This window comes from Mytilus edulis, chromosome 1, assembly GCF_963676685.1.
Source record: "Mytilus edulis chromosome 1, xbMytEdul2.2, whole genome shotgun sequence".
In the NCBI taxonomy this organism is placed as follows: Eukaryota; Metazoa; Mollusca; class Bivalvia; order Mytilida; family Mytilidae; genus Mytilus; species Mytilus edulis.
In genome coordinates, this window is record NC_092344.1 from 2,787,990 (window position 1) to 2,811,238 (window position 23,249).

Here is a 23,249-nt window from a genome sequence, read left to right on the forward strand (position 1 = left end):
AGGCAAAAATTGGGCTCGTCCGGGATTCGAACCCGGGACCTCTCGCACCCTAAGCGAGAATCATACCCCTAGACCAACGAGCCTGTATAGCTGACTTATGTTTAAATAATAGTTATAAAATTCAGAAATGACATCGCTTGTTGCTATTTTCGTGTTGCCTTGGGTTATACGTTTGGCCTCTCTTGCTTTGTTACCTTTGAAATCAGGACGGTAAGTTATTAAAAGTCACCTGCTTTAAAGAACTTTGTCTTAGGTTCTTAGTGTAGACGATTTCAAACATTTTAATAAGAAGTGATATGTTCAATTTAACATGAACGACATGCGTCGGCTGCAAAAGAACACCGAATGAGTAATATCTCTAGGCACTATAATAAGCACAGTTCACGATGATCCGGATTACCCAAAAATTAATATGTTTCCGCTGGGGCTCGAACCCAGGACCTTCCGCGTGTGAAGCGGACGTGATTACCACTACACTACGGAAACAGTTGAAGTTAGTGCGAAGTTTTCCATATTTCAAGCAACGTCCGATTAAAAAATGGTGCAATCAAGATGAATAACACCCGTTTCCGCATGAAACAGGTGCATGTTCGTATTAATTTCCACCGTCACGGAAATTCTCTGGGCATGGGATGGGGTTCACCTTTCTTCTACACAATCAATTGAAAAGCAGACATTCCTAGCTCTGTCGTCTATATGTGTATCCTACTTATACGCTAGCTAAATCCGATATCGACATTTCCTTCATTGCACAAATTGATGGTGATTATCAAGGTAAGTTTTTTTGCAGCCTGCACAAACCAAAATAAAACATTCTTCGAAAAAAATCAAAATCATCGGAATACATGAATAAATGTATGTAGCAGAATATCAACTCCTCTTTCTCTCCGTTTGACCACTTTTCCTGATCAGTGACGGGACAACATACCGAGCAATTTCTGAGCCAGACTGCTTTGAATGTCAATGGCAGATACAAAAGTACAATTTCAGTGAATTCAAACGCCTATAAACCGTTCCAAAAATTAACGGGCTCGTCCGGGATTCGAACCCGGGACCTCTCGCACCCAAAGCGAGAATCATACCCCTAGACCAACGAGCCGCTTGATAGTTAGAGTTACATTTTCCGTATTTAACTATAGAATAAAATTATTCTCCATACGTGGCAAAGGAGTTTACCTGCCAAGATACATATTCGAAATTCTAAGTTGACTAGAAATTCACCTTACATTGGTCGAGATCAACCAAAGAAAAACCAACAAAAATTCAAACGATAACTGTTGTATTTGTGCATGTATTTTTTTCTCCTACTGAATACTGTTAAATGCATTCTAATTGACGTTCGAATTAGCGGTGTATTTTCTTTGAATATCCCATCGACTGGTATTGAAAACAGTTTTGAGATTCGCCACGCATTGACAATATGAGGCAAAAATTGGGCTCGTCCGGGATTCGAACCCGGGACCTCTCGCACCCTAAGCGAGAATCATACCCCTAGACCAACGAGCCTGTATAGCTGACTTATGTTTAAATAATAGTTATAAAATTCAGAAATGACATCGCTTGTTGCTATTTTCGTGTTGCCTTGGGTTATACGTTTGGCCTCTCTTGCTTTGTTACCTTTGAAATCAGGACGGTAAGTTATTAAAAGTCACCTGCTTTAAAGAACTTTGTCTTAGGTTCTTAGTGTAGACGATTTCAAACATTTTAATAAGAAGTGATATGTTCAATTTAACATGAACGACATGCGTCGGCTGCAAAAGAACACCGAATGAGTAATATCTCTAGGCACTATAATAAGCACAGTTCACGATGATCCGGATTACCCAAAAATTAATATGTTTCCGCTGGGGCTCGAACCCAGGACCTTCCGCGTGTGAAGCGGACGTGATTACCACTACACTACGGAAACAGTTGAAGTTAGTGCGAAGTTTTCCATATTTCAAGCAACGTCCGATTAAAAAATGGTGCAATCAAGATGAATAACACCCGTTTCCGCATGAAACAGGTGCATGTTCGTATTAATTTCCACCGTCACGGAAATTCTCTGGGCATGGGATGGGGTTCACCTTTCTTCTACACAATCAATTGAAAAGCAGACATTCCTAGCTCTGTCGTCTATATGTGTATCCTACTTATACGCTAGCTAAATCCGATATCGACATTTCCTTCATTGCACAAATTGATCGTGATTATCAAGGTAAGTTTTTTTGCAGCCTGCACAAACCAAAATAAAACATTCTTCGAAAAAAATCAAAATCATCGGAATACATGAATAAATGTATGTAGCAGAATATCAACTCCTCTTTCTCTCCGTTTGACCACTTTTCCTGATCAGTGACGGGACAACATACCGAGCAATTTCTGAGCCAGACTGCTTTGAATGTCAATGGCAGATACAAAAGTACAATTTCAGTGAATTCAAACGCCTATAAACCGTTCCAAAAATTAACGGGCTCGTCCGGGATTCGAACCCGGGACCTCTCGCACCCAAAGCGAGAATCATACCCCTAGACCAACGAGCCGCTTGATAGTTAGAGTTACATTTTCCGTATTTAACTATAGAATAAAATTATTCTCCATACGTGGCAAAGGAGTTTACCTGCCAAGATACATATTCGAAATTCTAAGTTGACTAGAAATTCACCTTACATTGGTCGAGATCAACCAAAGAAAAACCAACAAAAATTCAAACGATAACTGTTGTATTTGTGCATGTATTTTTTTCTCCTACTGAATACTGTTAAATGCATTCTAATTGACGTTCGAATTAGCGGTGTATTTTCTTTGAATATCCCATCGACTGGTATTGAAAAAAGTTTTGAGATTCGCCACGCATTGACAATATGAGGCAAAAATTGGGCTCGTCCGGGATTCGAACCCGGGACCTCTCGCACCCTAAGCGAGAATCATACCCCTAGACCAACGAGCCTGTATAGCTGACTTATGTTTAAATAATAGTTATAAAATTCAGAAATGACATCGCTTGTTGCTATTTTCGTGTTGCCTTGGGTTATACGTTTGGCCTCTCTTGCTTTGTTACCTTTGAAATCAGGACGGTAAGTTATTAAAAGTCACCTGCTTTAAAGAACTTTGTCTTAGGTTCTTAGTGTAGACGATTTCAAACATTTTAATAAGAAGTGATATGTTCAATTTAACATGAACGACATGCGTCGGCTGCAAAAGAACACCGAATGAGTAATATCTCTAGGCACTATAATAAGCACAGTTCACGATGATCCGGATTACCCAAAAATTAATATGTTTCCGCTGGGGCTCGAACCCAGGACCTTCCGCGTGTGAAGCGGACGTGATTACCACTACACTACGGAAACAGTTGAAGTTAGTGCGAAGTTTTCCATATTTCAAGCAACGTCCGATTAAAAAATGGTGCAATCAAGATGAATAACACCCGTTTCCGCATGAAACAGGTGCATGTTCGTATTAATTTCCACCGTCACGGAAATTCTCTGGGCATGGGATGGGGTTCACCTTTCTTCTACACAATCAATTGAAAAGCAGTCATTCCTAGCTCTGTCGTCTATATGTGTATCCTACTTATACGCTAGCTAAATCCGATATCGACATTTCCTTCATTGCACAAATTGATGGTGATTATCAAGGTAAGTTTTTTTGCAGCCTGCACAAACCAAAATAAAACATTCTTCGAAAAAAATCAAAATCATCGGAATACATGAATAAATGTATGTAGCAGAATATCAACTCCTCTTTCTCTCCGTTTGACCACTTTTCCTGATCAGTGACGGGACAACATACCGAGCAATTTCTGAGCCAGACTGCTTTGAATGTCAATGGCAGATACAAAAGTACAATTTCAGTGAATTCAAACGCCTATAAACCGTTCCAAAAATTAACGGGCTCGTCCGGGATTCGAACCCGGGACCTCTCGCACCCAAAGCGAGAATCATACCCCTAGACCAACGAGCCGCTTGATAGTTAGAGTTACATTTTCCGTATTTAACTATAGAATAAAATTATTCTCCATACGTGGCAAAGGAGTTTACCTGCCAAGATACATATTCGAAATTCTAAGTTGACTAGAAATTCACCTTACATTGGTCGAGATCAACCAAAGAAAAACCAACAAAAATTCAAACGATAACTGTTGTATTTGTGCATGTATTTTTTTCTCCTACTGAATACTGTTAAATGCATTCTAATTGACGTTCGAATTAGCGGTGTATTTTCTTTGAATATCCCATCGACTGGTATTGAAAACAGTTTTGAGATTCGCCACGCATTGACAATATGAGGCAAAAATTGGGCTCGTCCGGGATTCGAACCCGGGACCTCTCGCACCCTAAGCGAGAATCATACCCCTAGACCAACGAGCCTGTATAGCTGACTTATGTTTAAATAATAGTTATAAAATTCAGAAATGACATCGCTTGTTGCTATTTTCGTGTTGCCTTGGGTTATACGTTTGGCCTCTCTTGCTTTGTTACCTTTGAAATCAGGACGGTAAGTTATTAAAAGTCACCTGCTTTAAAGAACTTTGTCTTAGGTTCTTAGTGTAGACGATTTCAAACATTTTAATAAGAAGTGATATGTTCAATTTAACATGAACGACATGCGTCGGCTGCAAAAGAACACCGAATGAGTAATATCTCTAGGCACTATAATAAGCACAGTTCACGATGATCCGGATTACCCAAAAATTAATATGTTTCCGCTGGGGCTCGAACCCAGGACCTTCCGCGTGTGAAGCGGACGTGATTACCACTACACTACGGAAACAGTTGAAGTTAGTGCGAAGTTTTCCATATTTCAAGCAACGTCCGATTAAAAAATGGTGCAATCAAGATGAATAACACCCGTTTCCGCATGAAACAGGTGCATGTTCGTATTAATTTCCACCGTCACGGAAATTCTCTGGGCATGGGATGGGGTTCACCTTTCTTCTACACAATCAATTGAAAAGCAGACATTCCTAGCTCTGTCGTCTATATGTGTATCCTACTTATACGCTAGCTAAATCCGATATCGACATTTCCTTCATTGCACAAATTGATGGTGATTATCAAGGTAAGTTTTTTTGCAGCCTGCACAAACCAAAATAAAACATTCTTCGAAAAAAATCAAAATCATCGGAATACATGAATAAATGTATGTAGCAGAATATCAACTCCTCTTTCTCTCCGTTTGACCACTTTTCCTGATCAGTGACGGGACAACATACCGAGCAATTTCTGAGCCAGACTGCTTTGAATGTCAATGGCAGATACAAAAGTACAATTTCAGTGAATTCAAACGCCTATAAACCGTTCCAAAAATTAACGGGCTCGTCCGGGATTCGAACCCGGGACCTCTCGCACCCAAAGCGAGAATCATACCCCTAGACCAACGAGCCGCTTGATAGTTAGAGTTACATTTTCCGTATTTAACTATAGAATAAAATTATTCTCCATACGTGGCAAAGGAGTTTACCTGCCAAGATACATATTCGAAATTCTAAGTTGACTAGAAATTCACCTTACATTGGTCGAGATCAACCAAAGAAAAACCAACAAAAATTCAAACGATAACTGTTGTATTTGTGCATGTATTTTTTTCTCCTACTGAATACTGTTAAATGCATTCTAATTGACGTTCGAATTAGCGGTGTATTTTCTTTGAATATCCCATCGACTGGTATTGAAAACAGTTTTGAGATTCGCCACGCATTGACAATATGAGGCAAAAATTGGGCTCGTCCGGGATTCGAACCCGGGACCTCTCGCACCCTAAGCGAGAATCATACCCCTAGACCAACGAGCCTGTATAGCTGACTTATGTTTAAATAATAGTTATAAAATTCAGAAATGACATCGCTTGTTGCTATTTTCGTGTTGCCTTGGGTTATACGTTTGGCCTCTCTTGCTTTGTTACCTTTGAAATCAGGACGGTAAGTTATTAAAAGTCACCTGCTTTAAAGAACTTTGTCTTAGGTTCTTAGTGTAGACGATTTCAAACATTTTAATAAGAAGTGATATGTTCAATTTAACATGAACGACATGCGTCGGCTGCAAAAGAACACCGAATGAGTAATATCTCTAGGCACTATAATAAGCACAGTTCACGATGATCCGGATTACCCAAAAATTAATATGTTTCCGCTGGGGCTCGAACCCAGGACCTTCCGCGTGTGAAGCGGACGTGATTACCACTACACTACGGAAACAGTTGAAGTTAGTGCGAAGTTTTCCATATTTCAAGCAACGTCCGATTAAAAAATGGTGCAATCAAGATGAATAACACCCGTTTCCGCATGAAACAGGTGCATGTTCGTATTAATTTCCACCGTCACGGAAATTCTCTGGGCATGGGATGGGGTTCACCTTTCTTCTACACAATCAATTGAAAAGCAGACATTCCTAGCTCTGTCGTCTATATGTGTATCCTACTTATACGCTAGCTAAATCCGATATCGACATTTCCTTCATTGCACAAATTGATGGTGATTATCAAGGTAAGTTTTTTTGCAGCCTGCACAAACCAAAATAAAACATTCTTCGAAAAAAATCAAAATCATCGGAATACATGAATAAATGTATGTAGCAGAATATCAACTCCTCTTTCTCTCCGTTTGACCACTTTTCCTGATCAGTGACGGGACAACATACCGAGCAATTTCTGAGCCAGACTGCTTTGAATGTCAATGGCAGATACAAAAGTACAATTTCAGTGAATTCAAACGCCTATAAACCGTTCCAAAAATTAACGGGCTCGTCCGGGATTCGAACCCGGGACCTCTCGCACCCAAAGCGAGAATCATACCCCTAGACCAACGAGCCGCTTGATAGTTAGAGTTACATTTTCCGTATTTAACTATAGAATAAAATTATTCTCCATACGTGGCAAAGGAGTTTACCTGCCAAGATACATATTCGAAATTCTAAGTTGACTAGAAATTCACCTTACATTGGTCGAGATCAACCAAAGAAAAACCAACAAAAATTCAAACGATAACTGTTGTATTTGTGCATGTATTTTTTTCTCCTACTGAATACTGTTAAATGCATTCTAATTGACGTTCGAATTAGCGGTGTATTTTCTTTGAATATCCCATCGACTGGTATTGAAAAAAGTTTTGAGATTCGCCACGCATTGACAATATGAGGCAAAAATTGGGCTCGTCCGGGATTCGAACCCGGGACCTCTCGCACCCTAAGCGAGAATCATACCCCTAGACCAACGAGCCTGTATAGCTGACTTATGTTTAAATAATAGTTATAAAATTCAGAAATGACATCGCTTGTTGCTATTTTCGTGTTGCCTTGGGTTATACGTTTGGCCTCTCTTGCTTTGTTACCTTTGAAATCAGGACGGTAAGTTATTAAAAGTCACCTGCTTTAAAGAACTTTGTCTTAGGTTCTTAGTGTAGACGATTTCAAACATTTTAATAAGAAGTGATATGTTCAATTTAACATGAACGACATGCGTCGGCTGCAAAAGAACACCGAATGAGTAATATCTCTAGGCACTATAATAAGCACAGTTCACGATGATCCGGATTACCCAAAAATTAATATGTTTCCGCTGGGGCTCGAACCCAGGACCTTCCGCGTGTGAAGCGGACGTGATTACCACTACACTACGGAAACAGTTGAAGTTAGTGCGAAGTTTTCCATATTTCAAGCAACGTCCGATTAAAAAATGGTGCAATCAAGATGAATAACACCCGTTTCCGCATGAAACAGGTGCATGTTCGTATTAATTTCCACCGTCACGGAAATTCTCTGGGCATGGGATGGGGTTCACCTTTCTTCTACACAATCAATTGAAAAGCAGTCATTCCTAGCTCTGTCGTCTATATGTGTATCCTACTTATACGCTAGCTAAATCCGATATCGACATTTCCTTCATTGCACAAATTGATGGTGATTATCAAGGTAAGTTTTTTTGCAGCCTGCACAAACCAAAATAAAACATTCTTCGAAAAAAATCAAAATCATCGGAATACATGAATAAATGTATGTAGCAGAATATCAACTCCTCTTTCTCTCCGTTTGACCACTTTTCCTGATCAGTGACGGGACAACATACCGAGCAATTTCTGAGCCAGACTGCTTTGAATGTCAATGGCAGATACAAAAGTACAATTTCAGTGAATTCAAACGCCTATAAACCGTTCCAAAAATTAACGGGCTCGTCCGGGATTCGAACCCGGGACCTCTCGCACCCAAAGCGAGAATCATACCCCTAGACCAACGAGCCGCTTGATAGTTAGAGTTACATTTTCCGTATTTAACTATAGAATAAAATTATTCTCCATACGTGGCAAAGGAGTTTACCTGCCAAGATACATATTCGAAATTCTAAGTTGACTAGAAATTCACCTTACATTGGTCGAGATCAACCAAAGAAAAACCAACAAAAATTCAAACGATAACTGTTGTATTTGTGCATGTATTTTTTTCTCCTACTGAATACTGTTAAATGCATTCTAATTGACGTTCGAATTAGCGGTGTATTTTCTTTGAATATCCCATCGACTGGTATTGAAAACAGTTTTGAGATTCGCCACGCATTGACAATATGAGGCAAAAATTGGGCTCGTCCGGGATTCGAACCCGGGACCTCTCGCACCCTAAGCGAGAATCATACCCCTAGACCAACGAGCCTGTATAGCTGACTTATGTTTAAATAATAGTTATAAAATTCAGAAATGACATCGCTTGTTGCTATTTTCGTGTTGCCTTGGGTTATACGTTTGGCCTCTCTTGCTTTGTTACCTTTGAAATCAGGACGGTAAGTTATTAAAAGTCACCTGCTTTAAAGAACTTTGTCTTAGGTTCTTAGTGTAGACGATTTCAAACATTTTAATAAGAAGTGATATGTTCAATTTAACATGAACGACATGCGTCGGCTGCAAAAGAACACCGAATGAGTAATATCTCTAGGCACTATAATAAGCACAGTTCACGATGATCCGGATTACCCAAAAATTAATATGTTTCCGCTGGGGCTCGAACCCAGGACCTTCCGCGTGTGAAGCGGACGTGATTACCACTACACTACGGAAACAGTTGAAGTTAGTGCGAAGTTTTCCATATTTCAAGCAACGTCCGATTAAAAAATGGTGCAATCAAGATGAATAACACCCGTTTCCGCATGAAACAGGTGCATGTTCGTATTAATTTCCACCGTCACGGAAATTCTCTGGGCATGGGATGGGGTTCACCTTTCTTCTACACAATCAATTGAAAAGCAGACATTCCTAGCTCTGTCGTCTATATGTGTATCCTACTTATACGCTAGCTAAATCCGATATCGACATTTCCTTCATTGCACAAATTGATGGTGATTATCAAGGTAAGTTTTTTTGCAGCCTGCACAAACCAAAATAAAACATTCTTCGAAAAAAATCAAAATCATCGGAATACATGAATAAATGTATGTAGCAGAATATCAACTCCTCTTTCTCTCCGTTTGACCACTTTTCCTGATCAGTGACGGGACAACATACCGAGCAATTTCTGAGCCAGACTGCTTTGAATGTCAATGGCAGATACAAAAGTACAATTTCAGTGAATTCAAACGCCTATAAACCGTTCCAAAAATTAACGGGCTCGTCCGGGATTCGAACCCGGGACCTCTCGCACCCAAAGCGAGAATCATACCCCTAGACCAACGAGCCGCTTGATAGTTAGAGTTACATTTTCCGTATTTAACTATAGAATAAAATTATTCTCCATACGTGGCAAAGGAGTTTACCTGCCAAGATACATATTCGAAATTCTAAGTTGACTAGAAATTCACCTTACATTGGTCGAGATCAACCAAAGAAAAACCAACAAAAATTCAAACGATAACTGTTGTATTTGTGCATGTATTTTTTTCTCCTACTGAATACTGTTAAATGCATTCTAATTGACGTTCGAATTAGCGGTGTATTTTCTTTGAATATCCCATCGACTGGTATTGAAAACAGTTTTGAGATTCGCCACGCATTGACAATATGAGGCAAAAATTGGGCTCGTCCGGGATTCGAACCCGGGACCTCTCGCACCCTAAGCGAGAATCATACCCCTAGACCAACGAGCCTGTATAGCTGACTTATGTTTAAATAATAGTTATAAAATTCAGAAATGACATCGCTTGTTGCTATTTTCGTGTTGCCTTGGGTTATACGTTTGGCCTCTCTTGCTTTGTTACCTTTGAAATCAGGACGGTAAGTTATTAAAAGTCACCTGCTTTAAAGAACTTTGTCTTAGGTTCTTAGTGTAGACGATTTCAAACATTTTAATAAGAAGTGATATGTTCAATTTAACATGAACGACATGCGTCGGCTGCAAAAGAACACCGAATGAGTAATATCTCTAGGCACTATAATAAGCACAGTTCACGATGATCCGGATTACCCAAAAATTAATATGTTTCCGCTGGGGCTCGAACCCAGGACCTTCCGCGTGTGAAGCGGACGTGATTACCACTACACTACGGAAACAGTTGAAGTTAGTGCGAAGTTTTCCATATTTCAAGCAACGTCCGATTAAAAAATGGTGCAATCAAGATGAATAACACCCGTTTCCGCATGAAACAGGTGCATGTTCGTATTAATTTCCACCGTCACGGAAATTCTCTGGGCATGGGATGGGGTTCACCTTTCTTCTACACAATCAATTGAAAAGCAGACATTCCTAGCTCTGTCGTCTATATGTGTATCCTACTTATACGCTAGCTAAATCCGATATCGACATTTCCTTCATTGCACAAATTGATGGTGATTATCAAGGTAAGTTTTTTTGCAGCCTGCACAAACCAAAATAAAACATTCTTCGAAAAAAATCAAAATCATCGGAATACATGAATAAATGTATGTAGCAGAATATCAACTCCTCTTTCTCTCCGTTTGACCACTTTTCCTGATCAGTGACGGGACAACATACCGAGCAATTTCTGAGCCAGACTGCTTTGAATGTCAATGGCAGATACAAAAGTACAATTTCAGTGAATTCAAACGCCTATAAACCGTTCCAAAAATTAACGGGCTCGTCCGGGATTCGAACCCGGGACCTCTCGCACCCAAAGCGAGAATCATACCCCTAGACCAACGAGCCGCTTGATAGTTAGAGTTACATTTTCCGTATTTAACTATAGAATAAAATTATTCTCCATACGTGGCAAAGGAGTTTACCTGCCAAGATACATATTCGAAATTCTAAGTTGACTAGAAATTCACCTTACATTGGTCGAGATCAACCAAAGAAAAACCAACAAAAATTCAAACGATAACTGTTGTATTTGTGCATGTATTTTTTTCTCCTACTGAATACTGTTAAATGCATTCTAATTGACGTTCGAATTAGCGGTGTATTTTCTTTGAATATCCCATCGACTGGTATTGAAAACAGTTTTGAGATTCGCCACGCATTGACAATATGAGGCAAAAATTGGGCTCGTCCGGGATTCGAACCCGGGACCTCTCGCACCCTAAGCGAGAATCATACCCCTAGACCAACGAGCCTGTATAGCTGACTTATGTTTAAATAATAGTTATAAAATTCAGAAATGACATCGCTTGTTGCTATTTTCGTGTTGCCTTGGGTTATACGTTTGGCCTCTCTTGCTTTGTTACCTTTGAAATCAGGACGGTAAGTTATTAAAAGTCACCTGCTTTAAAGAACTTTGTCTTAGGTTCTTAGTGTAGACGATTTCAAACATTTTAATAAGAAGTGATATGTTCAATTTAACATGAACGACATGCGTCGGCTGCAAAAGAACACCGAATGAGTAATATCTCTAGGCACTATAATAAGCACAGTTCACGATGATCCGGATTACCCAAAAATTAATATGTTTCCGCTGGGGCTCGAACCCAGGACCTTCCGCGTGTGAAGCGGACGTGATTACCACTACACTACGGAAACAGTTGAAGTTAGTGCGAAGTTTTCCATATTTCAAGCAACGTCCGATTAAAAAATGGTGCAATCAAGATGAATAACACCCGTTTCCGCATGAAACAGGTGCATGTTCGTATTAATTTCCACCGTCACGGAAATTCTCTGGGCATGGGATGGGGTTCACCTTTCTTCTACACAATCAATTGAAAAGCAGACATTCCTAGCTCTGTCGTCTATATGTGTATCCTACTTATACGCTAGCTAAATCCGATATCGACATTTCCTTCATTGCACAAATTGATGGTGATTATCAAGGTAAGTTTTTTTGCAGCCTGCACAAACCAAAATAAAACATTCTTCGAAAAAAATCAAAATCATCGGAATACATGAATAAATGTATGTAGCAGAATATCAACTCCTCTTTCTCTCCGTTTGACCACTTTTCCTGATCAGTGACGGGACAACATACCGAGCAATTTCTGAGCCAGACTGCTTTGAATGTCAATGGCAGATACAAAAGTACAATTTCAGTGAATTCAAACGCCTATAAACCGTTCCAAAAATTAACGGGCTCGTCCGGGATTCGAACCCGGGACCTCTCGCACCCAAAGCGAGAATCATACCCCTAGACCAACGAGCCGCTTGATAGTTAGAGTTACATTTTCCGTATTTAACTATAGAATAAAATTATTCTCCATACGTGGCAAAGGAGTTTACCTGCCAAGATACATATTCGAAATTCTAAGTTGACTAGAAATTCACCTTACATTGGTCGAGATCAACCAAAGAAAAACCAACAAAAATTCAAACGATAACTGTTGTATTTGTGCATGTATTTTTTTCTCCTACTGAATACTGTTAAATGCATTCTAATTGACGTTCGAATTAGCGGTGTATTTTCTTTGAATATCCCATCGACTGGTATTGAAAACAGTTTTGAGATTCGCCACGCATTGACAATATGAGGCAAAAATTGGGCTCGTCCGGGATTCGAACCCGGGACCTCTCGCACCCTAAGCGAGAATCATACCCCTAGACCAACGAGCCTGTATAGCTGACTTATGTTTAAATAATAGTTATAAAATTCAGAAATGACATCGCTTGTTGCTATTTTCGTGTTGCCTTGGGTTATACGTTTGGCCTCTCTTGCTTTGTTACCTTTGAAATCAGGACGGTAAGTTATTAAAAGTCACCTGCTTTAAAGAACTTTGTCTTAGGTTCTTAGTGTAGACGATTTCAAACATTTTAATAAGAAGTGATATGTTCAATTTAACATGAACGACATGCGTCGGCTGCAAAAGAACACCGAATGAGTAATATCTCTAGGCACTATAATAAGCACAGTTCACGATGATCCGGATTACCCAAAAATTAATATGTTTCCGCTGGGGCTCGAACCCAGGACCTTCCGCGTGTGAAGCGGACGTGATTACCACTACACTACGGAAACAGTTGAAGTTAGTGCGAAGTTTTCCATATTTCAAGCAACGTCCGATTAAAAAATGGTGCAATCAAGATGAATAACACCCGTTTCCGCATGAAACAGGTGCATGTTCGTATTAATTTCCACCGTCACGGAAATTCTCTGGGCATGGGATGGGGTTCACCTTTCTTCTACACAATCAATTGAAAAGCAGACATTCCTAGCTCTGTCGTCTATATGTGTATCCTACTTATACGCTAGCTAAATCCGATATCGACATTTCCTTCATTGCACAAATTGATGGTGATTATCAAGGTAAGTTTTTTTGCAGCCTGCACAAACCAAAATAAAACATTCTTCGAAAAAAATCAAAATCATCGGAATACATGAATAAATGTATGTAGCAGAATATCAACTCCTCTTTCTCTCCGTTTGACCACTTTTCCTGATCAGTGACGGGACAACATACCGAGCAATTTCTGAGCCAGACTGCTTTGAATGTCAATGGCAGATACAAAAGTACAATTTCAGTGAATTCAAACGCCTATAAACCGTTCCAAAAATTAACGGGCTCGTCCGGGATTCGAACCCGGGACCTCTCGCACCCAAAGCGAGAATCATACCCCTAGACCAACGAGCCGCTTGATAGTTAGAGTTACATTTTCCGTATTTAACTATAGAATAAAATTATTCTCCATACGTGGCAAAGGAGTTTACCTGCCAAGATACATATTCGAAATTCTAAGTTGACTAGAAATTCACCTTACATTGGTCGAGATCAACCAAAGAAAAACCAACAAAAATTCAAACGATAACTGTTGTATTTGTGCATGTATTTTTTTCTCCTACTGAATACTGTTAAATGCATTCTAATTGACGTTCGAATTAGCGGTGTATTTTCTTTGAATATCCCATCGACTGGTATTGAAAACAGTTTTGAGATTCGCCACGCATTGACAATATGAGGCAAAAATTGGGCTCGTCCGGGATTCGAACCCGGGACCTCTCGCACCCTAAGCGAGAATCATACCCCTAGACCAACGAGCCTGTATAGCTGACTTATGTTTAAATAATAGTTATAAAATTCAGAAATGACATCGCTTGTTGCTATTTTCGTGTTGCCTTGGGTTATACGTTTGGCCTCTCTTGCTTTGTTACCTTTGAAATCAGGACGGTAAGTTATTAAAAGTCACCTGCTTTAAAGAACTTTGTCTTAGGTTCTTAGTGTAGACGATTTCAAACATTTTAATAAGAAGTGATATGTTCAATTTAACATGAACGACATGCGTCGGCTGCAAAAGAACACCGAATGAGTAATATCTCTAGGCACTATAATAAGCACAGTTCACGATGATCCGGATTACCCAAAAATTAATATGTTTCCGCTGGGGCTCGAACCCAGGACCTTCCGCGTGTGAAGCGGACGTGATTACCACTACACTACGGAAACAGTTGAAGTTAGTGCGAAGTTTTCCATATTTCAAGCAACGTCCGATTAAAAAATGGTGCAATCAAGATGAATAACACCCGTTTCCGCATGAAACAGGTGCATGTTCGTATTAATTTCCACCGTCACGGAAATTCTCTGGGCATGGGATGGGGTTCACCTTTCTTCTACACAATCAATTGAAAAGCAGACATTCCTAGCTCTGTCGTCTATATGTGTATCCTACTTATACGCTAGCTAAATCCGATATCGACATTTCCTTCATTGCACAAATTGATGGTGATTATCAAGGTAAGTTTTTTTGCAGCCTGCACAAACCAAAATAAAACATTCTTCGAAAAAAATCAAAATCATCGGAATACATGAATAAATGTATGTAGCAGAATATCAACTCCTCTTTCTCTCCGTTTGACCACTTTTCCTGATCAGTGACGGGACAACATACCGAGCAATTTCTGAGCCAGACTGCTTTGAATGTCAATGGCAGATACAAAAGTACAATTTCAGTGAATTCAAACGCCTATAAACCGTTCCAAAAATTAACGGGCTCGTCCGGGATTCGAACCCGGGACCTCTCGCACCCAAAGCGAGAATCATACCCCTAGACCAACGAGCCGCTTGATAGTTAGAGTTACATTTTCCGTATTTAACTATAGAATAAAATTATTCTCCATACGTGGCAAAGGAGTTTACCTGCCAAGATACATATTCGAAATTCTAAGTTGACTAGAAATTCACCTTACATTGGTCGAGATCAACCAAAGAAAAACCAACAAAAATTCAAACGATAACTGTTGTATTTGTGCATGTATTTTTTTCTCCTACTGAATACTGTTAAATGCATTCTAATTGACGTTCGAATTAGCGGTGTATTTTCTTTGAATATCCCATCGACTGGTATTGAAAACAGTTTTGAGATTCGCCACGCATTGACAATATGAGGCAAAAATTGGGCTCGTCCGGGATTCGAACCCGGGACCTCTCGCACCCTAAGCGAGAATCATACCCCTAGACCAACGAGCCTGTATAGCTGACTTATGTTTAAATAATAGTTATAAAATTCAGAAATGACATCGCTTGTTGCTATTTTCGTGTTGCCTTGGGTTATACGTTTGGCCTCTCTTGCTTTGTTACCTTTGAAATCAGGACGGTAAGTTATTAAAAGTCACCTGCTTTAAAGAACTTTGTCTTAGGTTCTTAGTGTAGACGATTTCAAACATTTTAATAAGAAGTGATATGTTCAATTTAACATGAACGACATGCGTCGGCTGCAAAAGAACACCGAATGAGTAATATCTCTAGGCACTATAATAAGCACAGTTCACGATGATCCGGATTACCCAAAAATTAATATGTTTCCGCTGGGGCTCGAACCCAGGACCTTCCGCGTGTGAAGCGGACGTGATTACCACTACACTACGGAAACAGTTGAAGTTAGTGCGAAGTTTTCCATATTTCAAGCAACGTCCGATTAAAAAATGGTGCAATCAAGATGAATAACACCCGTTTCCGCATGAAACAGGTGCATGTTCGTATTAATTTCCACCGTCACGGAAATTCTCTGGGCATGGGATGGGGTTCACCTTTCTTCTACACAATCAATTGAAAAGCAGACATTCCTAGCTCTGTCGTCTATATGTGTATCCTACTTATACGCTAGCTAAATCCGATATCGACATTTCCTTCATTGCACAAATTGATGGTGATTATCAAGGTAAGTTTTTTTGCAGCCTGCACAAACCAAAATAAAACATTCTTCGAAAAAAATCAAAATCATCGGAATACATGAATAAATGTATGTAGCAGAATATCAACTCCTCTTTCTCTCCGTTTGACCACTTTTCCTGATCAGTGACGGGACAACATACCGAGCAATTTCTGAGCCAGACTGCTTTGAATGTCAATGGCAGATACAAAAGTACAATTTCAGTGAATTCAAACGCCTATAAACCGTTCCAAAAATTAACGGGCTCGTCCGGGATTCGAACCCGGGACCTCTCGCACCCAAAGCGAGAATCATACCCCTAGACCAACGAGCCGCTTGATAGTTAGAGTTACATTTTCCGTATTTAACTATAGAATAAAATTATTCTCCATACGTGGCAAAGGAGTTTACCTGCCAAGATACATATTCGAAATTCTAAGTTGACTAGAAATTCACCTTACATTGGTCGAGATCAACCAAAGAAAAACCAACAAAAATTCAAACGATAACTGTTGTATTTGTGCATGTATTTTTTTCTCCTACTGAATACTGTTAAATGCATTCTAATTGACGTTCGAATTAGCGGTGTATTTTCTTTGAATATCCCATCGACTGGTATTGAAAACAGTTTTGAGATTCGCCACGCATTGACAATATGAGGCAAAAATTGGGCTCGTCCGGGATTCGAACCCGGGACCTCTCGCACCCTAAGCGAGAATCATACCCCTAGACCAACGAGCCTGTATAGCTGACTTATGTTTAAATAATAGTTATAAAATTCAGAAATGACATCGCTTGTTGCTATTTTCGTGTTGCCTTGGGTTATACGTTTGGCCTCTCTTGCTTTGTTACCTTTGAAATCAGGACGGTAAGTTATTAAAAGTCACCTGCTTTAAAGAACTTTGTCTTAGGTTCTTAGTGTAGACGATTTCAAACATTTTAATAAGAAGTGATATGTTCAATTTAACATGAACGACATGCGTCGGCTGCAAAAGAACACCGAATGAGTAATATCTCTAGGCACTATAATAAGCACAGTTCACGATGATCCGGATTACCCAAAAATTAATATGTTTCCGCTGGGGCTCGAACCCAGGACCTTCCGCGTGTGAAGCGGACGTGATTACCACTACACTACGGAAACAGTTGAAGTTAGTGCGAAGTTTTCCATATTTCAAGCAACGTCCGATTAAAAAATGGTGCAATCAAGATGAATAACACCCGTTTCCGCATGAAACAGGTGCATGTTCGTATTAATTTCCACCGTCACGGAAATTCTCTGGGCATGGGATGGGGTTCACCTTTCTTCTACACAATCAATTGAAAAGCAGACATTCCTAGCTCTGTCGTCTATATGTGTATCCTACTTATACGCTAGCTAAATCCGATATCGACATTTCCTTCATTGCACAAATTGATGGTGATTATCAAGGTAAGTTTTTTTGCAGCCTGCACAAACCAAAATAAAACATTCTTCGAAAAAAATCAAAATCATCGGAATACATGAATAAATGTATGTAGCAGAATATCAACTCCTCTTTCTCTCCGTTTGACCACTTTTCCTGATCAGTGACGGGACAACATACCGAGCAATTTCTGAGCCAGACTGCTTTGAATGTCAATGGCAGATACAAAAGTACAATTTCAGTGAATTCAAACGCCTATAAACCGTTCCAAAAATTAACGGGCTCGTCCGGGATTCGAACCCGGGACCTCTCGCACCCAAAGCGAGAATCATACCCCTAGACCAACGAGCCGCTTGATAGTTAGAGTTACATTTTCCGTATTTAACTATAGAATAAAATTATTCTCCATACGTGGCAAAGGAGTTTACCTGCCAAGATACATATTCGAAATTCTAAGTTGACTAGAAATTCACCTTACATTGGTCGAGATCAACCAAAGAAAAACCAACAAAAATTCAAACGATAACTGTTGTATTTGTGCATGTATTTTTTTCTCCTACTGAATACTGTTAAATGCATTCTAATTGACGTTCGAATTAGCGGTGTATTTTCTTTGAATATCCCATCGACTGGTATTGAAAACAGTTTTGAGATTCGCCACGCATTGACAATATGAGGCAAAAATTGGGCTCGTCCGGGATTCGAACCCGGGACCTCTCGCACCCTAAGCGAGAATCATACCCCTAGACCAACGAGCCTGTATAGCTGACTTATGTTTAAATAATAGTTATAAAATTCAGAAATGACATCGCTTGTTGCTATTTTCGTGTTGCCTTGGGTTATACGTTTGGCCTCTCTTGCTTTGTTACCTTTGAAATCAGGACGGTAAGTTATTAAAAGTCACCTGCTTTAAAGAACTTTGTCTTAGGTTCTTAGTGTAGACGATTTCAAACATTTTAATAAGAAGTGATATGTTCAATTTAACATGAACGACATGCGTCGGCTGCAAAAGAACACCGAATGAGTAATATCTCTAGGCACTATAATAAGCACAGTTCACGATGATCCGGATTACCCAAAAATTAATATGTTTCCGCTGGGGCTCGAACCCAGGACCTTCCGCGTGTGAAGCGGACGTGATTACCACTACACTACGGAAACAGTTGAAGTTAGTGCGAAGTTTTCCATATTTCAAGCAACGTCCGATTAAAAAATGGTGCAATCAAGATGAATAACACCCGTTTCCGCATGAAACAGGTGCATGTTCGTATTAATTTCCACCGTCACGGAAATTCTCTGGGCATGGGATGGGGTTCACCTTTCTTCTACACAATCAATTGAAAAGCAGACATTCCTAGCTCTGTCGTCTATATGTGTATCCTACTTATACGCTAGCTAAATCCGATATCGACATTTCCTTCATTGCACAAATTGATGGTGATTATCAAGGTAAGTTTTTTTGCAGCCTGCACAAACCAAAATAAAACATTCTTCGAAAAAAATCAAAATCATCGGAATACATGAATAAATGTATGTAGCAGAATATCAACTCCTCTTTCTCTCCGTTTGACCACTTTTCCTGATCAGTGACGGGACAACATACCGAGCAATTTCTGAGCCAGACTGCTTTGAATGTCAATGGCAGATACAAAAGTACAATTTCAGTGAATTCAAACGCCTATAAACCGTTCCAAAAATTAACGGGCTCGTCCGGGATTCGAACCCGGGACCTCTCGCACCCAAAGCGAGAATCATACCCCTAGACCAACGAGCCGCTTGATAGTTAGAGTTACATTTTCCGTATTTAACTATAGAATAAAATTATTCTCCATACGTGGCAAAGGAGTTTACCTGCCAAGATACATATTCGAAATTCTAAGTTGACTAGAAATTCACCTTACATTGGTCGAGATCAACCAAAGAAAAACCAACAAAAATTCAAACGATAACTGTTGTATTTGTGCATGTATTTTTTTCTCCTACTGAATACTGTTAAATGCATTCTAATTGACGTTCGAATTAGCGGTGTATTTTCTTTGAATATCCCATCGACTGGTATTGAAAACAGTTTTGAGATTCGCCACGCATTGACAATATGAGGCAAAAATTGGGCTCGTCCGGGATTCGAACCCGGGACCTCTCGCACCCTAAGCGAGAATCATACCCCTAGACCAACGAGCCTGTATAGCTGACTTATGTTTAAATAATAGTTATAAAATTCAGAAATGACATCGCTTGTTGCTATTTTCGTGTTGCCTTGGGTTATACGTTTGGCCTCTCTTGCTTTGTTACCTTTGAAATCAGGACGGTAAGTTATTAAAAGTCACCTGCTTTAAAGAACTTTGTCTTAGGTTCTTAGTGTAGACGATTTCAAACATTTTAATAAGAAGTGATATGTTCAATTTAACATGAACGACATGCGTCGGCTGCAAAAGAACACCGAATGAGTAATATCTCTAGGCACTATAATAAGCACAGTTCACGATGATCCGGATTACCCAAAAATTAATATGTTTCCGCTGGGGCTCGAACCCAGGACCTTCCGCGTGTGAAGCGGACGTGATTACCACTACACTACGGAAACAGTTGAAGTTAGTGCGAAGTTTTCCATATTTCAAGCAACGTCCGATTAAAAAATGGTGCAATCAAGATGAATAACACCCGTTTCCGCATGAAACAGGTGCATGTTCGTATTAATTTCCACCGTCACGGAAATTCTCTGGGCATGGGATGGGGTTCACCTTTCTTCTACACAATCAATTGAAAAGCAGACATTCCTAGCTCTGTCGTCTATATGTGTATCCTACTTATACGCTAGCTAAATCCGATATCGACATTTCCTTCATTGCACAAATTGATGGTGATTATCAAGGTAAGTTTTTTTGCAGCCTGCACAAACCAAAATAAAACATTCTTCGAAAAAAATCAAAATCATCGGAATACATGAATAAATGTATGTAGCAGAATATCAACTCCTCTTTCTCTCCGTTTGACCACTTTTCCTGATCAGTGACGGGACAACATACCGAGCAATTTCTGAGCCAGACTGCTTTGAATGTCAATGGCAGATACAAAAGTACAATTTCAGTGAATTCAAACGCCTATAAACCGTTCCAAAAATTAACGGGCTCGTCCGGGATTCGAACCCGGGACCTCTCGCACCCAAAGCGAGAATCATACCCCTAGACCAACGAGCCGCTTGATAGTTAGAGTTACATTTTCCGTATTTAACTATAGAATAAAATTATTCTCCATACGTGGCAAAGGAGTTTACCTGCCAAGATACATATTCGAAATTCTAAGTTGACTAGAAATTCACCTTACATTGGTCGAGATCAACCAAAGAAAAACCAACAAAAATTCAAACGATAACTGTTGTATTTGTGCATGTATTTTTTTCTCCTACTGAATACTGTTAAATGCATTCTAATTGACGTTCGAATTAGCGGTGTATTTTCTTTGAATATCCCATCGACTGGTATTGAAAACAGTTTTGAGATTCGCCACGCATTGACAATATGAGGCAAAAATTGGGCTCGTCCGGGATTCGAACCCGGGACCTCTCGCACCCTAAGCGAGAATCATACCCCTAGACCAACGAGCCTGTATAGCTGACTTATGTTTAAATAATAGTTATAAAATTCAGAAATGACATCGCTTGTTGCTATTTTCGTGTTGCCTTGGGTTATACGTTTGGCCTCTCTTGCTTTGTTACCTTTGAAATCAGGACGGTAAGTTATTAAAAGTCACCTGCTTTAAAGAACTTTGTCTTAGGTTCTTAGTGTAGACGATTTCAAACATTTTTAATAAGAAGTGATATGTTCAATTTAACATGAACGACATGCGTCGGCTGCAAAAGACACCGAATGAGTAATATCTCTAGGCACTATAATAAGCACAGTTCACGATGATCCGGATTACCCAAAAATTAATATGTTTCCGCTGGGGCTCGAACCCAGGACCTTCCCGCGTGTGAAGCGGACGTGATTACCACTACACTACGGAAACAGTTGAAGTTAGTGCGAAGTTTTCCATATTTCAAGCAACGTCCGATTAAAAAATGGTGCAATCAAGATGAATAACACCGTTTCCGCATGAAACAGGTGCATGTTCGTATTAATTTCCACCGTCACGGAAATTCTCTGGGCATGGGATGGGGTTCACCTTTCTTCTACACAATCAATTGAAAAGCAGACATTCCTAGCTCTGTCGTCTATATGTGTATCCTACTTATACGCTAGCTAAATCCGATATCGACATTTCCTTCATTGCACAAATTGATGGTGATTATCAAGGTAAGTTTTTTTGCAGCCTGCACAAACCAAAATAAAACATTCTTCGAAAAAAATCAAAATCATCGGAATACATGAATAAATGTATGTAGCAGAATATCAACTCCTCTTTCTCTCCGTTTGACCACTTTTCCTGATCAGTGACGGGACAACATACCGAGCAATTTCTGAGCCAGACTGCTTTGAATGTCAATGGCAGATACAAAAGTACAATTTCAGTGAATTCAAACGCCTATAAACCGTTCCAAAAATTAACGGGCTCGTCCGGGATTCGAACCCGGGACCTCTCGCACCCAAAGCGAGAATCATACCCCTTAGACCAACGAGCCGCTTGATAGTTAGAGTTACATTTTCCGTATTTAACTATAGAATAAAATTATTCTCCATACGTGGCAAAGGAGTTTACCTGCCAAGATACATATTCGAAATTCTAAGTTGACTAGAAATTCACCTTACATTGGTCGAGATCAACCAAAGAAAAACCAACAAAAATTCAAACGATAACTGTTGTATTTGTGCATGTATTTTTTTCTCCTACTGAATACTGTTAAATGCATTCTAATTGACGTTCGAATTAGCGGTGTATTTTCTTTGAATATCCCATCGACTGGTATTGAAAACAGTTTTGAGATTCGCCACGCATTGACAATATGAGGCAAAAAATGGGCTCGTCCGGGATTCGAACCCGGGACCTCTCGCACCCTAAGCGAGAATCATACCCCTAGACCAACGAGCCTGTATAGCTGACTTATGTTTAAATAATAGTTATAAAATTCAGAAATGACATCGCTTGTTGCTATTTTCGTGTTGCCTTGGGTTATACGTTTGGCCTCTCTTGCTTTGTTACCTTTGAAATCAGGACGGTAAGTTATTAAAAGTCACCTGCTTTAAAGAACTTTGTCTTAGGTTCTTAGTGTAGACGATTTCAAACATTTTAATAAGAAGTGATATGTTCAATTTAACATGAACGACATGCGTCGGGCTGCAAAAGAACACCGAATGAGTAATATCTCTAGGCACTATAATAAGCACAGTTCACGATGATCCGGATTACCCAAAAATTAATATGTTTCCGCTGGGGCTCGAACCCAGGACCTTCCGCGTGTGAAGCGGACGCGACACAGGCTCTTTAG

General features: G+C 39.7%; 49 non-coding genes across 49 annotated transcripts; all 49 read right to left on the reverse strand.

Moving 5' to 3' along the window:
• Positions 1-11: 11 nt before the first annotated feature.
• Trnap-agg (transfer RNA proline (anticodon AGG)) lies at positions 12-83 on the reverse strand. Its single transcript has one exon. It is a non-coding gene; the product is annotated as a tRNA-Pro (tRNA).
• Positions 84-413: 330 nt separating this feature from the next.
• On the reverse strand, positions 414-486 carry Trnav-cac (transfer RNA valine (anticodon CAC)). The gene has a single exon. It is a non-coding gene; the product is annotated as a tRNA-Val (tRNA).
• Positions 487-1,027: 541 nt separating this feature from the next.
• Positions 1,028-1,099, reverse strand: Trnap-ugg (transfer RNA proline (anticodon UGG)). Its single transcript has one exon. It is a non-coding gene; the product is annotated as a tRNA-Pro (tRNA).
• Positions 1,100-1,434: 335 nt separating this feature from the next.
• Positions 1,435-1,506, reverse strand: Trnap-agg (transfer RNA proline (anticodon AGG)). Its single transcript has one exon. It is a non-coding gene; the product is annotated as a tRNA-Pro (tRNA).
• Positions 1,507-1,836: 330 nt separating this feature from the next.
• Trnav-cac (transfer RNA valine (anticodon CAC)) lies at positions 1,837-1,909 on the reverse strand. The gene has a single exon. It is a non-coding gene; the product is annotated as a tRNA-Val (tRNA).
• Positions 1,910-2,450: 541 nt separating this feature from the next.
• On the reverse strand, positions 2,451-2,522 carry Trnap-ugg (transfer RNA proline (anticodon UGG)). The gene has a single exon. It is a non-coding gene; the product is annotated as a tRNA-Pro (tRNA).
• A 335-nt stretch (positions 2,523-2,857) lies between these two features.
• Positions 2,858-2,929, reverse strand: Trnap-agg (transfer RNA proline (anticodon AGG)). Its single transcript has one exon. It is a non-coding gene; the product is annotated as a tRNA-Pro (tRNA).
• A 330-nt stretch (positions 2,930-3,259) lies between these two features.
• Positions 3,260-3,332, reverse strand: Trnav-cac (transfer RNA valine (anticodon CAC)). Its single transcript has one exon. It is a non-coding gene; the product is annotated as a tRNA-Val (tRNA).
• Positions 3,333-3,873: 541 nt separating this feature from the next.
• Trnap-ugg (transfer RNA proline (anticodon UGG)) lies at positions 3,874-3,945 on the reverse strand. Its single transcript has one exon. It is a non-coding gene; the product is annotated as a tRNA-Pro (tRNA).
• A 335-nt stretch (positions 3,946-4,280) lies between these two features.
• Positions 4,281-4,352, reverse strand: Trnap-agg (transfer RNA proline (anticodon AGG)). The gene has a single exon. It is a non-coding gene; the product is annotated as a tRNA-Pro (tRNA).
• A 330-nt stretch (positions 4,353-4,682) lies between these two features.
• On the reverse strand, positions 4,683-4,755 carry Trnav-cac (transfer RNA valine (anticodon CAC)). The gene has a single exon. It is a non-coding gene; the product is annotated as a tRNA-Val (tRNA).
• A 541-nt stretch (positions 4,756-5,296) lies between these two features.
• Positions 5,297-5,368, reverse strand: Trnap-ugg (transfer RNA proline (anticodon UGG)). The gene has a single exon. It is a non-coding gene; the product is annotated as a tRNA-Pro (tRNA).
• A 335-nt stretch (positions 5,369-5,703) lies between these two features.
• Positions 5,704-5,775, reverse strand: Trnap-agg (transfer RNA proline (anticodon AGG)). Its single transcript has one exon. It is a non-coding gene; the product is annotated as a tRNA-Pro (tRNA).
• Positions 5,776-6,105: 330 nt separating this feature from the next.
• Trnav-cac (transfer RNA valine (anticodon CAC)) lies at positions 6,106-6,178 on the reverse strand. The gene has a single exon. It is a non-coding gene; the product is annotated as a tRNA-Val (tRNA).
• Positions 6,179-6,719: 541 nt separating this feature from the next.
• Positions 6,720-6,791, reverse strand: Trnap-ugg (transfer RNA proline (anticodon UGG)). Its single transcript has one exon. It is a non-coding gene; the product is annotated as a tRNA-Pro (tRNA).
• Positions 6,792-7,126: 335 nt separating this feature from the next.
• Positions 7,127-7,198, reverse strand: Trnap-agg (transfer RNA proline (anticodon AGG)). Its single transcript has one exon. It is a non-coding gene; the product is annotated as a tRNA-Pro (tRNA).
• A 330-nt stretch (positions 7,199-7,528) lies between these two features.
• On the reverse strand, positions 7,529-7,601 carry Trnav-cac (transfer RNA valine (anticodon CAC)). Its single transcript has one exon. It is a non-coding gene; the product is annotated as a tRNA-Val (tRNA).
• Positions 7,602-8,142: 541 nt separating this feature from the next.
• On the reverse strand, positions 8,143-8,214 carry Trnap-ugg (transfer RNA proline (anticodon UGG)). Its single transcript has one exon. It is a non-coding gene; the product is annotated as a tRNA-Pro (tRNA).
• Positions 8,215-8,549: 335 nt separating this feature from the next.
• Positions 8,550-8,621, reverse strand: Trnap-agg (transfer RNA proline (anticodon AGG)). Its single transcript has one exon. It is a non-coding gene; the product is annotated as a tRNA-Pro (tRNA).
• A 330-nt stretch (positions 8,622-8,951) lies between these two features.
• Trnav-cac (transfer RNA valine (anticodon CAC)) lies at positions 8,952-9,024 on the reverse strand. Its single transcript has one exon. It is a non-coding gene; the product is annotated as a tRNA-Val (tRNA).
• A 541-nt stretch (positions 9,025-9,565) lies between these two features.
• Positions 9,566-9,637, reverse strand: Trnap-ugg (transfer RNA proline (anticodon UGG)). The gene has a single exon. It is a non-coding gene; the product is annotated as a tRNA-Pro (tRNA).
• Positions 9,638-9,972: 335 nt separating this feature from the next.
• On the reverse strand, positions 9,973-10,044 carry Trnap-agg (transfer RNA proline (anticodon AGG)). Its single transcript has one exon. It is a non-coding gene; the product is annotated as a tRNA-Pro (tRNA).
• A 330-nt stretch (positions 10,045-10,374) lies between these two features.
• Trnav-cac (transfer RNA valine (anticodon CAC)) lies at positions 10,375-10,447 on the reverse strand. The gene has a single exon. It is a non-coding gene; the product is annotated as a tRNA-Val (tRNA).
• Positions 10,448-10,988: 541 nt separating this feature from the next.
• Trnap-ugg (transfer RNA proline (anticodon UGG)) lies at positions 10,989-11,060 on the reverse strand. The gene has a single exon. It is a non-coding gene; the product is annotated as a tRNA-Pro (tRNA).
• A 335-nt stretch (positions 11,061-11,395) lies between these two features.
• On the reverse strand, positions 11,396-11,467 carry Trnap-agg (transfer RNA proline (anticodon AGG)). Its single transcript has one exon. It is a non-coding gene; the product is annotated as a tRNA-Pro (tRNA).
• A 330-nt stretch (positions 11,468-11,797) lies between these two features.
• On the reverse strand, positions 11,798-11,870 carry Trnav-cac (transfer RNA valine (anticodon CAC)). Its single transcript has one exon. It is a non-coding gene; the product is annotated as a tRNA-Val (tRNA).
• Positions 11,871-12,411: 541 nt separating this feature from the next.
• Trnap-ugg (transfer RNA proline (anticodon UGG)) lies at positions 12,412-12,483 on the reverse strand. The gene has a single exon. It is a non-coding gene; the product is annotated as a tRNA-Pro (tRNA).
• Positions 12,484-12,818: 335 nt separating this feature from the next.
• Trnap-agg (transfer RNA proline (anticodon AGG)) lies at positions 12,819-12,890 on the reverse strand. Its single transcript has one exon. It is a non-coding gene; the product is annotated as a tRNA-Pro (tRNA).
• A 330-nt stretch (positions 12,891-13,220) lies between these two features.
• Positions 13,221-13,293, reverse strand: Trnav-cac (transfer RNA valine (anticodon CAC)). The gene has a single exon. It is a non-coding gene; the product is annotated as a tRNA-Val (tRNA).
• A 541-nt stretch (positions 13,294-13,834) lies between these two features.
• On the reverse strand, positions 13,835-13,906 carry Trnap-ugg (transfer RNA proline (anticodon UGG)). Its single transcript has one exon. It is a non-coding gene; the product is annotated as a tRNA-Pro (tRNA).
• A 335-nt stretch (positions 13,907-14,241) lies between these two features.
• Trnap-agg (transfer RNA proline (anticodon AGG)) lies at positions 14,242-14,313 on the reverse strand. The gene has a single exon. It is a non-coding gene; the product is annotated as a tRNA-Pro (tRNA).
• Positions 14,314-14,643: 330 nt separating this feature from the next.
• On the reverse strand, positions 14,644-14,716 carry Trnav-cac (transfer RNA valine (anticodon CAC)). Its single transcript has one exon. It is a non-coding gene; the product is annotated as a tRNA-Val (tRNA).
• Positions 14,717-15,257: 541 nt separating this feature from the next.
• Trnap-ugg (transfer RNA proline (anticodon UGG)) lies at positions 15,258-15,329 on the reverse strand. Its single transcript has one exon. It is a non-coding gene; the product is annotated as a tRNA-Pro (tRNA).
• A 335-nt stretch (positions 15,330-15,664) lies between these two features.
• Trnap-agg (transfer RNA proline (anticodon AGG)) lies at positions 15,665-15,736 on the reverse strand. Its single transcript has one exon. It is a non-coding gene; the product is annotated as a tRNA-Pro (tRNA).
• Positions 15,737-16,066: 330 nt separating this feature from the next.
• Positions 16,067-16,139, reverse strand: Trnav-cac (transfer RNA valine (anticodon CAC)). The gene has a single exon. It is a non-coding gene; the product is annotated as a tRNA-Val (tRNA).
• Positions 16,140-16,680: 541 nt separating this feature from the next.
• Trnap-ugg (transfer RNA proline (anticodon UGG)) lies at positions 16,681-16,752 on the reverse strand. The gene has a single exon. It is a non-coding gene; the product is annotated as a tRNA-Pro (tRNA).
• A 335-nt stretch (positions 16,753-17,087) lies between these two features.
• Trnap-agg (transfer RNA proline (anticodon AGG)) lies at positions 17,088-17,159 on the reverse strand. The gene has a single exon. It is a non-coding gene; the product is annotated as a tRNA-Pro (tRNA).
• A 330-nt stretch (positions 17,160-17,489) lies between these two features.
• Trnav-cac (transfer RNA valine (anticodon CAC)) lies at positions 17,490-17,562 on the reverse strand. The gene has a single exon. It is a non-coding gene; the product is annotated as a tRNA-Val (tRNA).
• A 541-nt stretch (positions 17,563-18,103) lies between these two features.
• Positions 18,104-18,175, reverse strand: Trnap-ugg (transfer RNA proline (anticodon UGG)). The gene has a single exon. It is a non-coding gene; the product is annotated as a tRNA-Pro (tRNA).
• Positions 18,176-18,510: 335 nt separating this feature from the next.
• Positions 18,511-18,582, reverse strand: Trnap-agg (transfer RNA proline (anticodon AGG)). The gene has a single exon. It is a non-coding gene; the product is annotated as a tRNA-Pro (tRNA).
• A 330-nt stretch (positions 18,583-18,912) lies between these two features.
• Trnav-cac (transfer RNA valine (anticodon CAC)) lies at positions 18,913-18,985 on the reverse strand. The gene has a single exon. It is a non-coding gene; the product is annotated as a tRNA-Val (tRNA).
• Positions 18,986-19,526: 541 nt separating this feature from the next.
• Trnap-ugg (transfer RNA proline (anticodon UGG)) lies at positions 19,527-19,598 on the reverse strand. Its single transcript has one exon. It is a non-coding gene; the product is annotated as a tRNA-Pro (tRNA).
• Positions 19,599-19,933: 335 nt separating this feature from the next.
• Trnap-agg (transfer RNA proline (anticodon AGG)) lies at positions 19,934-20,005 on the reverse strand. Its single transcript has one exon. It is a non-coding gene; the product is annotated as a tRNA-Pro (tRNA).
• Positions 20,006-20,335: 330 nt separating this feature from the next.
• On the reverse strand, positions 20,336-20,408 carry Trnav-cac (transfer RNA valine (anticodon CAC)). The gene has a single exon. It is a non-coding gene; the product is annotated as a tRNA-Val (tRNA).
• A 541-nt stretch (positions 20,409-20,949) lies between these two features.
• Trnap-ugg (transfer RNA proline (anticodon UGG)) lies at positions 20,950-21,021 on the reverse strand. The gene has a single exon. It is a non-coding gene; the product is annotated as a tRNA-Pro (tRNA).
• Positions 21,022-21,356: 335 nt separating this feature from the next.
• On the reverse strand, positions 21,357-21,428 carry Trnap-agg (transfer RNA proline (anticodon AGG)). Its single transcript has one exon. It is a non-coding gene; the product is annotated as a tRNA-Pro (tRNA).
• A 330-nt stretch (positions 21,429-21,758) lies between these two features.
• Positions 21,759-21,832, reverse strand: Trnav-cac (transfer RNA valine (anticodon CAC)). The gene has a single exon. It is a non-coding gene; the product is annotated as a tRNA-Val (tRNA).
• Positions 21,833-22,372: 540 nt separating this feature from the next.
• Positions 22,373-22,445, reverse strand: Trnap-ugg (transfer RNA proline (anticodon UGG)). The gene has a single exon. It is a non-coding gene; the product is annotated as a tRNA-Pro (tRNA).
• A 335-nt stretch (positions 22,446-22,780) lies between these two features.
• On the reverse strand, positions 22,781-22,852 carry Trnap-agg (transfer RNA proline (anticodon AGG)). The gene has a single exon. It is a non-coding gene; the product is annotated as a tRNA-Pro (tRNA).
• Between the last annotated feature and the right edge of the window lie 397 nt (positions 22,853-23,249).